At 41.1% G+C, this 14,854-nt stretch overlaps 1 long non-coding RNA gene across 1 annotated transcript; it reads left to right on the top strand.

Moving 5' to 3' along the window:
* The first annotated feature begins 3,843 nt into the window (after positions 1-3,843).
* LOC123738996 (uncharacterized) lies at positions 3,844-13,240 on the top strand. The gene is made up of 4 exons (XR_006767587.1): positions 3,844-3,930; positions 4,154-4,290; positions 11,414-11,523; positions 11,957-13,240. It is a non-coding gene; the product is annotated as an uncharacterized lncRNA (long non-coding RNA).
* Positions 13,241-14,854: the final 1,614 nt, after the last annotated feature.

Genomic DNA, 14,854 nt, shown 5'->3' with positions numbered 1-14,854 from the left:
ATCATGCTGTGGGGAGGTTTTTCATCGGCAGGGCCTGGGCTACTGGTCAGAATTGAATTATGGATGACGCTAAATACAGGGAAATTCTTGAGGGAAACCTTTTTCAGTCTTCCAAAGATTTGAGATTGGGACGGAGGTTCACGTTCCAGCAGGACATTGACCCTAAGCATACTGCTAAAGCATAAATGTTTAATATCCATAATTTTTATGATTATTTATTTGAATTGCGCGCCCTCCAAATTCACGGGATGTTGTCGACAGGTGTCCCGCTAGCGAGAGGCCTAGCCTTAAGAAGTTTAAACAATAAAAAATATTTAGCATCTACAAAGTGATAGGCATGTTGTGTAAATCAAATGATACAAACCCCCCAAAAATCTATTTTAAGGTTGTAAGGCTGCTAAATAGGAAAAATGCCAAGGGGCGGTGAATACTTTCGCAAGCCACTGTATGTTATTCAATCCGTTTCTATTGGCTAATAGCAGAAATGCCAAATTGAATGTTTCATCCAATAATTTTTTGAAATTATTTACTTAAAATTCTAAACCAAATAACTAAATATGACCATCTTAAAACAATTCCATATGTTAGTTTAGAACCCCCCACCCAGCTTAGACAGGGCTCAGACTCTAGATGGTTAAACACTATAATTATTTTGGTTTGCCATAACAAAGTGGTTGAATACTTATTAAAACAAGACATTTCATATTTACATTTTTTATATATGTATATAACAAACATAATTCCTCTTTGACATTATGGGGTATTGTGTGCAGGTCAGTAACAAAACATCATTTAAAATTCAGTCAGTAACTACAAAATGTGGAACAATGCACTTTTCTGAAGGCACTAGCTACCTCTATTACCTCGTACCCCTACACATCAGCTTGGTACTGGTACTCCCTGTACATAGCTACCTCTATTACCTCGTACCCCTACACATCAGCTTGGTACTGGTACTCCCTGTACATAGCTACCTCTATTACCTCGTACCCCTACACATCAGCTTGGTACTGGTACTCCCTGTACATAGCTACCTCTATTACCTCGTACCCCTTCACATCAGCTTGGTACTGGTACTCCCTGTACATAGCTACCTCTATTACCTCGTACCCCTACACATCAGCTTGGTACTGGTACTCCCTGTACATAGCTACCACTATTACCTCGTACCTCTACACATCAGCTTGGTACTGGTACTCCCTGTACATAGCTACCACTATTACCTCGTACCCCTACACATCAGCTTGGTACTGGTACTCCCTGTACATAGCTAACTCTATTACCTCGTACCCCTACACATCGGTAGGTACTCCCAGTATATAAAGTGTGTTCGGAAAGTATTTTTCCATAATTTGTTACATTACAGCCTTATTCTAAAATGTATTAAATAAAACATTTTCCTCATCAATCTACACAAAATACCCCATAACAAAGCAAAAACAGGTTTTTAGACATTTTTGCAAATGTATATATATGAAAAACACAGAAATACCTTATTTACATAATTATTCAGACCCTTTACTATGAGACTCAAAATTGAGCTCAGGTGCATCCTGTTTCCAATGATCATCCTTGAAATGTTTCTACAACTTTATTGGAGTCAGCCTGTGGAATATTCAATTTATTCAACATGATTAGAAAGGCACACACCTGTCTATATAAGGTCCCAAAGTTGACAGTGCATGTCAGAGCAAAAACCAAGCCATGAGGTCGAAGGAATTGTCCGTAGAGCTCCGAGACAGGACTTTGTTGAGGCACAGATCTTGGGAAGGGTGCCAAAAAATGTCTGCAACATTGAATGTCCCAAGAACACAGTGGCCTCCATCATTCTGAAATGGAAGAAGTTTCGAACCACCAAGACTTCCTGAAGCTGGCCATCCGGACAAACTGACCAATTGGGGGAGAAGGGCCTTGGTCAGGGAGGTGATGATCACTCTGACAGAGCTCTAGAGTTCCTCTGTGGAGATGGGAGAACCTTCCAGAAGGACAACCATCTCTGCAGCACTCCACAAATCAGGCCTTTATGGTAGAGTTACCAGACGGAAGCCACTCCTCAGTAAAAGGCACATGACAGCCCACTTGGAGTTTGCCAAAAGGCACCTAAAGACTCTCAGACCATGATATTCTCTGGTCTGATGAAACCAAGATTAAACTCTTTGGCCTGAATGCCCAGCATCCCGTCTGGAGGCAACCTGCCACCACCAGAGCAAAGTACAGAGAGATCCTTGATGAAATCCTGCTCCAGAGTGCTTAGGACCTCAGACTTGGTGAAGGTTCACCTTCCAACAGGACAACGACCCAAAGCACACAGCCAAGACAACACATGATTGGGTTTGAGACAAGTCTCTGAATGTCCTTGAGTGGCCCCGCCAGAGCCCGGACTTGAACCCGATCTAACATCTCTGGAGAGACCTGAAAATAGCTGTGCAGTGACGCTCCCCATCCAACCTGACAGAGCTTGAGGATCTGCAGAGAAGAATGGGAGAAACTCCCTAAATACAGGTGTGCCAAGCTTGTAGCGTCATACCCAAGAAGCAAACATTTCAAAACATCTGTTTTTGCTTTGTCATTATGTGGTATTGTATCTAGATTGTTGAGGAAAAAAAACAATTGAATCAATTTTAGGATAAGGCTGTAACGTAACAAAATGTGAAAAAAGTCTAAGGGTCTGAATACATTCCAAATGCACTGTAGTCATATTTTTACAGGTTATTCTTCTTTGTTATTCACTGTGTATTTATTTATTGTGCCACTATTTTAAATGTTGCATCTTCAACTCAGAATTGTTGGAAAAGGACCCGTAATTCAGCATTTTACTATTAGCATACACCTGTTGTTTACGAAGCAAATGACAAATGAAATTAGATTTTGATTGAAATAGGTGTTGGCAGTCATTTGGGTACCTGGACTCTGCATTATGTTCAAGCCAATAATCTGTTGGAGGTTCTGGAACTCAGTTCTGGTGTTCTGTCCCAGTCATTTGGGTACCTGGACTCTGCATTATGTTCAAGCCAATAATCTGTTAGAGGTTCTGGAACTCAGTTCTGGTGTTCTGTTCCATGTCAACCATACGTTTTTCAAAGAGAAACTGGACACATATGTAGACACCAAATACAACGAGTTCTTATGGTAATAATTTGTGCTTCAGTGTTTTGTCAGTGGTGGAAGAGATACTCTGGAGCTGCTGCAGTGTGTCTGGGGCTGCTGTGTGTTCTCCTACTGGCTGGGATCATAGGCCTGTTACTCTACCGTGAGTTTATGTTCTCACTCAAACATTCTTCATCATCAGTGATGTAATGACCAGGGTTCAATTACATTTACATTTCAGTCAAATCAGAAAGTAAACCAAATTCCAATTCCAAGATTTGGAAATCAATTGGAATTCCAGTGTACTTCCTGAAATGCAACTGACTCCAACCCTGGTAATGTCTGATTAACATTTCCACTGTTATCTTGTTCAATGATCAAATTATTTCACAGAGAGAAACCAATTCACCAGTTATAACAGCCTGACCAAAGATGGAGACCAGTTACAGACCAGCGGCAACAACTTGACTGAAGAGGGAGACCAGCTACAGACTAGCAACAACACCCTGACCAAAGAGAGAGACCAGCTACAGACTAGCAACAACACCCTGACCAAAGAGAGAGACCAGCTACAGACCAGATACAACACCCTGACCAAAGAGAGAAACCAGCTACAGCCCAGTTACAACACCCTGACCAAAGAGAGAGACCAGCTACAGACCAGCTACAACACACTGACCAAAGAGAGAGACCAGCTACAGACCAGCTACAACACACTGACCAAAGAGAGAGACCAGCTACAGACCAGTTACAACACACTGACCAAAGAGAGAGACCAGCTACAGACCAGCTACAACACACTGACCAGAGAGAGAGACCAGCTACAATCTTTAGTTCAGAAAGGTGAGTCAAATAGTCTCATGACTGTTCTGTTTGACAGTCTCTGTATCAGTTCACATGTCACTTACAGACAGGAATTTAACTTATATTAAATTAAAAATGTGAGAAAAAATGTATGACTTCCAAACCATCCATTAGTTAGTGCCCTGTCTTCCTTGAGTGTGTGATTGATACTTAATTCAATGTTGTATTAAAGTGACTAAAGCAAGAAATGTTCAATTTATAGTGTGTCCTCAAGGATGGAAGAAGCTTGGTAGCAGTTGTTACTACGTCTCTACTGACTACAAATCCTGGGAGGAGAGCAGACAGGACTGCAGAAATAGAGGAGCACACTTGGTGGTCATCAACAGCCAAGAGAAACAGGTGTGTGTGTGTGTGTGTGTGTGTGTGTGTGTGTGTGTGTGTGTGTGTGTGTGTGTGTGTGTGTGTGTGTGTGTGTGTGTGTGTGTGTGTGTGTGTGTGTGTGTGTGTGTGTGTGTGTGTGTGAGAGAGCGTGTGAGAGTGAGTGAGAGAGTGTGAGAGTGAGTGAGAGAGAGAGTGACAGAGAAAGAGAGAGAGAGATTGACAGGGAGAGAGAGAGAGAAGTGTGAGAGTGAGCGAGAGAGAGAGAGTGACAGAGAAAGAGAGAGAGAGAAATTGACAGGGAGAGAGAGAGAGAGAGATGCAGCTTAAGCCCCACCCTCTTCAACATATATATCAACGAATTGGCACTAGAGCAGTCTGCAGCACCCGGTCCTCACCATATTAGAATCTGAACTCAAATGTCTACTGTTTGCTGATGATCTGGTGCTTCTGTCCCCAACCAAGGAGGGCCTACAGCAGCACCTAGATCTTCTGCACAGATTCTGTCAGACCTGGGCCCTGACAGTAAATCTCAGTACGACCATGAATACAAATTCCATCTAGACACCGTTGCCCTAGAGCACACAAAAACGATACATACCTCGGCCTAAAAATGAGCGCCACAGTTAACTTCCACAAAGCTGTGAACGATCTGAGAGACAAAGCAAGAAGGGCCTTCTATACCATCAAAAGGAACATAAAATTTGACATACCAAATAGGATCTGGCAAAAAAATAATAATGAATCAGTTATAGAACCCATTGCCCTTTATGGTTGTGAGGTCTGGGTCCGCTCACCAACCAAGAATTCACAAAATGGAACAAAAAATCAAATTGAGACTCTGCATGCAGAATTCTTAAAAGATATCCTCTGTGTAAAACAGCAAATAATGCACGCAGAGCAGAATTACCGTAATTTCCGGACTATTAAGCGCACCTGAATATAAGCCGCACCCACTGAATTTAAAAAATAATATTATTTTGAACATAAATAAGCCGCACACGTCTATAAGCCGCAGGTGCCTACCGGTACATTGAAACAAATGAACGTTACACAGGCTTTAACGAAACACGGCTTGTAACAAAAATAAATAGTAGGGTGACCATATTATAGTTTTCAAAAAAGAGGACATGTCCGGGAAAAAGAGACCAGCTACAGAAAAAATAGTATGGTCACCCTAGTATCAGCTGTCTCATTTGGAGTGTTTTTAACTTCGACTAATTTACTTTGCACGCCACCATTCTTCCAATCAAAATACTGAATAAGCAGAGGGAATATTTTCACAGCACCGTGTTTGCTCCCATCAGTAGAAACACCACAGTAAGGTATGTCTTCTAGTGCTTTCAGAACTATGTCGACAGAAGGTGGTGCTATCACAGCGTTAACCTGTTTAGGATAGGGAGCAGTATTTTCACGGCCGGATAAAAAACGTACCCGATTTAATCTGGTTATTACTCCTGCCCAGAAACTAGAATATGCATATCATTATTTTATTTGCATAGAAAACACCCTAAAGTTTCTAAAACTGTTTGAATGGTGTCTGTGAGTATAACAGAACTCATATGGCAGCCAAAACCTGAGAATATTCCATACAGGAAGTGCCCTCTCTGACCATTTCTTGGCCTTCTATAGCCTCTTTATGGAAAACAGAGGATCTCTGCTGTAACGTGACATTTTCTAAGACTCCCATAGGCTCTCAGAAGGCGCCAAAACGTTGAATGATGACTCTGCAGTCCCTGGGCGGAAAACAGTAGGGGATTTGGATAGTGGTCGATCTGAGAACAATGACACGGGCGCACGCGTGCACGTGAAGACACCATTTTCTTCTTTCAGTCTTTGAACGAAAACAACGTCTCCCGGTCGAAAAACAAAACCACAGCTAAATGCAGCACTAACCTTTCATGATCTTCATCAGATGACACTCCTAGGATATTATGTTATACAATACATGCATGTTTTGTTCAATCAAGTTCATATTTATATAAAAAAAACAGCTTTTTACATTAGCATGTGACGTTCAGAACTAGCATACCCCCCGAACACTTCCGGTGAATTTACTAAATTACTCACGATAAACGTTCACAAAAAACATAACAATTATTTTATAGATACAGAACTCCTTTATGCAATCACGGTGTCCGATTTTAACCTCTTACATCTAGACGTTCCGCTAGCGGAACACCTGCTCCAATATCCAATGATAGGCGTGGCGCGAATTACAAATTCCTCAAAAATACAAAAACTTCAATTTTTCAAACATATGACTATTTCACAGCATTTTAAAGACAAGACTCTCCTTTATCTAACCACACTGTCCGATTTCAAAAAGGCTTTACAGCGAAAGCAAAACATTAGATTATGTCAGCAGAGTACCAAGCCAGAAATAATCAGACACCCATTTTTCAAGCTAGCATATAATGTCACAAAAACCCAGAAGACAGCTAAATGCAGCACTAACCTTTGATGATCTTCATCAGATGACACACCTAGGACATTATGTTATACAATACATGCATGTTTTGTTCAATCAAGTTCATATTTATATCAAAAAACAGCTTTTTACATTAGCATGTGACGTTCAGAACTAGCATACCCCCCGCAAACTTCCGGGAATTTGCTAACAATTTACTAAATTACTCACGATAAACGTTCACAAAAAGCATAACAATTATTTTAATAATTATAGATACAGAACTCCTCTATGCACTCGATATGTCCAATTTTAAAATAGCTTTTTGGTGAAAGCACATTTTGCAATATTGTAAGTACATAGCCCAGCCATCACGGGCTAGCTATTTAGACACCCGGCAAGTTTAGCACTCACCAATATCAGATTTACTATTATAAAAGTTTGATTACCTTTTGTTGTCTTCGTCAGAATGCACTCCCAGGACTGCTACTTCAATAACAAATGTTGGTTTGGTCCAAAATAATCCATCGTTATATCCGAATAGCGGCGTTTTGTTCGTGCGTCCCAGACACTATCCGAATGGTAAAGAAGGGTCGCGCGCATGGCGCAATTCGTGACAAAAAAAATCTAAATATTCCATTACCGTACTTCGAAGCATGTCAACCGCTGTTTAAAATCCATTTTTATGCCATTTTTCTGGTAAAAAAACGATAATATTCCGACCGGGAATGTCCATTTAGCTAAACGGTCGACGCGGGCACGAGCCTGAGTCTCACAGTACTGTAACCAGCCACTACCCAAACGCGCTACTTTGTTTCAGCCAGAGCCTGCAAAGCCATGATTCAGCTTTTTACCGCCTTCTGAGACCCTATGGCAGCCGTAGGAAGTGTCACGGGACAGCTAAGATCCTCACTCTTCAATAAACAGAGACAAGAGGAACGACACCTTGTCAGACAGGCCACTTCCTGCATGAAATCTTCTCAGGTTTTTGCCTGCCATATGAGTTCTGTTATACTCACAGACACCATTCAAACAGTTTTAGAAACTTTAGGGTGTTTTCTATCCAAAGCCAATAATTATATGCATATTCTAGTTACGGGCAGGAGTAGTAACCAGATTAAATCGGGTATGTTTTTTATCCAGCCGTGAAAATACTGCCCCCTAGCCATAACAGGTTAAAATAGCTTTTCGGTGAAAGCACATTTTGCAATATTCTGAGTAGATAGCCCTGCCATCATGGCTAGCTATTTTGACACCCACCAAGTTTGGTACTCACCAAACTCAGATTTACTATAAGAAAAATTGGATTACCTTTGCTGTTCTTCATCAGAATGCACTCCCAGGACTTCTACTTCATCACCCAATGTTGTTTTGGTTCCAAATAATACATAGTTATATCCACATAGCGGCGTTTTGTTCGTGCGTTCAAGACACTATCCGAAGGGTAACGAGGGTGACGCGCCCGGCGCGAATCGTGACAAAAAAATTCGAAATATTCCATTACCGTACTTTGAAGCATGCCAAACGCTGTTTAAAATCAATTTTTATGTGATTTTTCTCGTAAAAAAGCGATAATATTCCGACCGGGAGTCGTTGTTTTCGTTCAAAGACTGAAAATGTAAACATGGAGTCGTCTCGTACACGCGCGCACACCTGTCTCATTGTTCTCAGATCGACCACTTACCAAATGCGCTACTGTTTTTCAGCCAGAGACAGCAAAGTCATCATTCAACGTTCTGCCGCCTTCTGAGAGCCTTTGGGAGCCTCAGGAAGTGTCACGTTACAGCAGAGATACTCTGCTTTGGATAGAGATGGCAAAGAAGGCCAAGAAATGGTCAGACAGGGTACTTCCTGTACAGAATCTTCTCAGGTTTTGGCCTGCCATTTGAGTTCTGTTATACTCACAGACACCATTCAAACAGTTTTAGAAACTTTGGAGTGTTTTCTATCCAAAGCTAATAATTATATGCATATTCTAGTTTCTGGGCAGGAGTAATAACCAGATTAAATCGAGTACGTTTTTTATCCGGCCGTGAAAATACTGCCCCCTATCCATAACAAGTTAACAATTGCTTCGGTCTTAGTACGAGCACTTGAACATTTTCGCGCAGTCTCAGAATCAGGGAAAGCCTTTTTAACAAGGCAGATGTGCAGTCCATTGATCTGTACCTAATGTGATGCTTCGTGTTGTGGAATGCAAAAACTCCCTCCACAGCAGTAACAGCATCTTCTGTTTTACCTGCTCTCACGAAATAGTCAGTTAATTTACCTGAACGAACTCTCTCCTTTAGCTGCAATTTTGTGTTTTGCGGAGCTTATGTGGGCTTCTAGGTCGCTAGGACCTTTATTTGACACTGACACGTACCTGCCAGCTTTGCAGGTCATGCATTCTGCTTCACACGTTATCCCGACCAAGACGAAAACACGGGAACTTTCTCTGTAAATCGTCTGTGAATTTACATTTGCGTTTGGGCATTTTTACGCTGTTCTGGAGCCATGTGCCACTGTTGACAAGCAAGCTGCTGCTGTCTCTTGGCTGTTGCCATGGTGAGGGTAATGATTGAGATGCAGTTTGACCAATGTTTGCGTAGGCCTACATGACCCACCAATGGTGGCGTGTGAGAAGGCGGGACCTAAAGAGAAAGGTCAAAGCAATGCAAAAACCCTCAAAACGCACACAATGAATGTGCGTAGACAGTAGAAAGCAAAAGCCGAATCCCGGACATTTTGGGCGATTTAGAAATCCCGGCAGGACGCATTTTTTTAGGTCCAAAAAGAGGACATGTCCGGGAAAAAGAGGACGTATGGTCACCCTATCAATAGGCTTTAACGAAACATGGCTTGTAACAAAAATAAATAGGCTTTAACGAAACACGGCTTGTAACAAAAATAAATAGGCTTTAACGAAACACGGCTTGTAACAAAGATAAATAATTTGCAGTAAACAGTAGCCTACCAAGAAAGTCATTGGTCACTATCTTCCTCCTCCTGTGCACTGAAGTCATCTCCTTCGGTGTCGGAGTTGAATAGCCTCAGAATTGCTTCATCCGATATTGGATCGTTTTCATTGTCGCTCTCGTCACTTTCATCCTGAGGCAAATCCCCCGCTGAGCCCTCTTCAACACGCAGCAGTCCAGCCTTTCGAAACCCGTTGATGATAGTGGATTTTTTGACAATGCTCCACGCTGTCAGGACCCACTGGCAGACTTGACCATAAGTTGCTCTTCGCATGCGGCCCGTTTTAGTGAAGTATTTTAAAAAAGAATTTCCCCCAAAAAATTGAAAGCGGGAAAAATCCATATATTAAGCCGCGAGGTTCATAGCGTGGGAAAAAGTTGCGGCTTATTACCCAGTAATTATCAAAATCCAGAAAAGAGTTGTTAAATTCTACAACCACCGAAAAGGAAGCGATTCCCAAACCTTCCATAACAAAGCCAGCACCTACAGAGAGTTGAACCTGCAGAAGAGTCCCCTAAGCAAGCTGGTCCTGGGCTCTGTTCAAAAACACAAAGACCCCACAGAGCCTCTGGACAGCAACATAATTAGACCCAACCAAATCATGAGAAAACAAAAAGATAATTACTTGACACATTAGAAAGTATTAACAAAAAACTGAGCAAACTAGAATGCTATTTGCCCTAAACAGAATACCTGACCAATGTGACTGACCCAAACTTAAGGAAAGCTTTGACTATGTACAGACTTAGTGAGCATAGCCTTGCTATTGAGAGAGGCAGACCTGGCTCTCAAGAGAAGACAGGCTATGTGCACACTGCCCATAAAATGAGGTAGAAACTGAGCTGCACTTCCTAACCTCCTGCCAAATGTATGACTCTATGAGAGACACATATTTCCCTCAGATTATACAGATGCACAAAGAATTTGAAAACAAAGCCAATTTTGATAAACTCCCATATCTACTGGGTGAAATACCACAGTGTGCCATCACAGCAGCAAGATTTGTGACCTGTTGCCACAAGAAAAGGTCAACCAGTAAAGAACAAACACCATTGTAAATACAACCCATATTTATTTTCCCTTTTGTACTTTATCTACTTCCTCATAATATGACACTTGTAGTATCTTTATTGTTTTGGAACTTTTGTAAGTGTAATGTTTACTTGTATTGTTTATTATCTAGCTCACTTTCTTTGGCGATGTTAATGTCCCATCGTTCGTCGGAAGGAGCGGACCAAAGTGCAGCTTGTGTATCGTTCCACATATTTTATTGAACTGTGAAACTATGCAAGATACACAAATGAACTAAAGAACAAAAACAACAAACCGTGACGAAGCGGTGCAACATACACTAACTCAAAAACAACCTCCCACAAACAACTACTTAAGTATGATCTCCAATTAGAGACAACGATGACCAGCTGCCTCTAATTGGAGATCATCCCAAAAAGCCCAACATAGAAATACAAAAACTAGAACATAACATAGAAAATCTAAACAAGAAAAAAACCCTGTCACGCCCTGACCTACTCTACCATAGAAAATAACAGCTTTCTATGGTCAGGACGTGACAGTTAACATATGTTTCCCATGCCAATAAAGCTCTTAAATTGAATTGAAATTAAATGACAGAGAGAGAGAGAGAGAGAGAGAGAGAGAGACAGAGAGAAAGAGAGAGAGACAGTGAGAGAGAGACAGAGAGAGAGAGACAGAGAGAGAGATAACGAGTAGTAATGGCTATGTATTAACAATGTTGAATCTCTTCCACAATGACAGACATTAGTCAATTGGTTATGTGGACGAAAGAACTATGCCTGGATTGGTCTGACTGACTCTGTTTCTGAGGGGACCTGGAAATGGGTGGACGACACACCACTGACCACAAAGTAAGACATAAATGAATTATTTTTCACCATGACATCAATGTCTGGAGAAGTAGGTTCAGAGTGGACAGTCTGATTCTATGTGTTGTTTCTCCTACAGGTATTGGAACAGTGGACAGTCTGATTCTATGTGTTGTTTCTCCTACAGGTATTGGAACAGTGGACAGCCTGATTCAATGTGTTGTTTCTTCTACAGGTATTGGAACAGTGGACAGCCTGATTCTATGTGTTGTTTCTTCTACAGTTATTGGAACAGTGGACAGTCTGATTCTATGTGTTGTTTCTTCTACAGGTAACGGAAAAGTGGACAGCCTGATGCTATGTGCTGTTTCTCCTACAGGTATTGGAACAGTGGACAGTCTGATCCTATGTGTTGTTGCTCCTACAGGTATTGGAATAGTGGACAGCCTGATTCTGTGTGTTGTTTCTTCTACAGGTATTGGAACAGTGGAGATCCTAATGGTGGAAGAGCTGAGAACTGTGTGTATTTCTACTCCAGGTCATCAGACACAGGAGAATGGTGGGACTATGACTGTTCCTATAAATACAGATGGATCTGTGAGAAATAGGATTCATCCTCGGTACTCTGAACTGCTAAATAGGATTATGATAAGTACTATCAATCGTAAACTATTTTCTGCTCATTCTATTTACCTTGTCAAGTACATACAATATATAACAATGCAAATGAATAATACATTATAATCAAACCAACAAAACATATGCAATAACAATACAATGAATTGATAACAGAATAACTGTTCTCTCTGTTGTTGTGGAAATTCACCACTAAGGACTCAAATTCAAAGGAAATGAATCCATCTTTATTATCTCAGTCATCGAGGTTCACTGACTCAACACAAGCCTGATGTTAATTTTTATTATTATTACTTTTTAGTTTAGTCTACTTGCTAAATATTTTTCTTAACTCTTCTTGAACTGCACTGTTGGTTAAGGGCTTGTAAGTAAGCATTTCACGGTAAAGTCTACACTTCTTGTATTCGGAGCATGTGACTAATAAAGTTTGATTTGATTTGAGACCCTTTAAACTGCGACACAAACAAGTCATATAAGCACGGTTGGTTCCTGCATGAGACTGACTGATACCACACCAGGCTTCTTACCTTGAAACTGAGATACTCCTTTTGGTTCCCAGAGCAATGTTCTGGCTGTACTGGGAAATTGCTTATTCAGTGATAGTGTGGATTCCTCCCATGTACAGTCAATCAGTTACACACATGAACCCAACAAAGTTGGTTATTAGAGAAGCAGCATTATTCTAAACATACGAGTGGATAAACACAGAGAAAATGTCACACTGTATTATATAATAGTTGATCAAACATGGAGTCTAGAAGGACTGTTCTCTACTGTATAATAGTTGATCTAACATGGAGATGTCATAACGTTGGCTGACTCTCTATCGTTCGTGTCTGTGGACGATCATTAATGGGAACACTTATGTTATCAAATCAATTCTCTGTGTAATTACTGCACAATTAAACTAATCATGTAAACAGTAATTAACTAGGAAGTCGGGGAACCAGGTGAAAATGTTATTTAAAGAGTTACATTTTTGAAAATTTTAACTCTCTTCAGATATTTTCATATCTTATCGATTACCTTCACAACTTAATGTATTATTACCTCATCAGTCATATTCTGAATGTCGCAAACCCTTGGATATGTGTACGAAGCCTAGCATAAATGATGAATCAGGGATTTACAAATTGTCTTCATTATTTATTTACTAACTAACTAAATAATCACACAGAATTACATAAAAACACACAGGATAGATTATTCATTGGTTACTAACACAAAGCCATGAAATGTCCCTAGTGGACTAAATCGATATGACGGCTTGGTAGACAATAGAATGGGAGGGGCAGGTAAGAAAGAGCAGGAGAACAGACGAAGGACTCCACTATCGTACACACATCTGTTATCTAGGCTCATGGAAATGCTAACCCTTTGCACATAAACGGCCGCTCATTCGAAAATAAATTGCAAGTTACATATTTACGAGTGTAGACCTTTGTGGCCTGTCCGTCTGCTGGAGAGTCAGTCGACAGAAAGTCTCTGGTTTGTCCACCAGAGATCAAAGTCTTTTGTAGTTGTAGTTTGTTATAATGGATTTGTCAGGCGTACCAATGGTCGTTCAATAGGGAAATGTTCTCCTCTCGTCTTCGGTCGAGTTTCCTAGACTATTGTACATATACAGCTGGCGACTAAATGTGTAGTCTTGTCGAGATTTTCTTCTTAACCATTTGTTTCGTATTCAGCTGGCGCTGCACGTAACTGGTCTGTATTTAAATTGCCAACCATTTCAACATGTAGCTACTGCTCCATGCTCTCTGGTCTCTGGAGTGGTAGCCATTTCAACGTGCGGATGATCCTCCGTTCTCCGATCTAATGTTAATTTTGTCCCAAGTCCTTTTATTAACTCTGTGAAAAGGGGTGTTCCATGACGTTTTGTCGTAATGTCTGTGCTCACGTGGGTGTGGTTCCTGACTGGATAAACTTAACATGAAAAAACATTATCTCATTTAGAAGACTCAAGTCACATTTCTATCTTTTCAAAAGTAGTCATACTTATTCATTTTATGCAACATTCAGGTAGAAATCTAATAACTGAGGAATGTTGTAACAGTCGTCGTATATACTGGACCAAGGCGCAGCGGGTTGAGTGCTCATTTTATCTTTTATTAGAACACTTAATAAACAAAACAAGAAAACGTACGAACGAACAGTATTGCAAGCTAACACAGCAGTGCAACAACAACTTCCCACAAGGGACATGTGAAAACAGGGCTACCTAAGTATGACTCTCAATCAGCAACAACGATGTACAGCTGTTCCTGATTGACAGCCATACCAGGCTAACACAAAGAAATACACAACATAGACAGAGCATAGAAATACAAAACATAGAACATAACCAAAACCCCCGGAATACTCTAAACAAACACCCCTCTACATAAACACACACCCTAACAAACCCCGAACCACATAAAACAAACACCCCCCTGCCACGTCCTGACCAAACTACAATAACAAATAACCCCTTTACTGGTCAGGACGTGACAGTACTTCCAAAGGTGCAGACCCCGGATGCACCTCACACAAAAATAAACCCCAAAATAAAGCCCCCGACGGTTCCCGTGCTACACCCCCCTCCCCAATACTCCTACTGTGGAGGTTGCTCAGGCTCTGGCCTTAGTTCCCCACCTAACCTGTCCACCCCCGCTGAATACCTCGGGCTGAAGCGCGTCGCTGTAGACCTCGGGCTGAAGCGCTTCGCTGTAGACCTCGGGCAGAAGGGCGACTCTGG

This window comes from Salmo salar, unplaced genomic scaffold, assembly GCF_905237065.1.
Source record: "Salmo salar unplaced genomic scaffold, Ssal_v3.1, whole genome shotgun sequence".
Lineage (NCBI taxonomy): Eukaryota > Metazoa > Chordata > Actinopteri > Salmoniformes > Salmonidae > Salmo > Salmo salar.
This window is presented reverse-complemented; position numbering and strand designations above follow the sequence as displayed.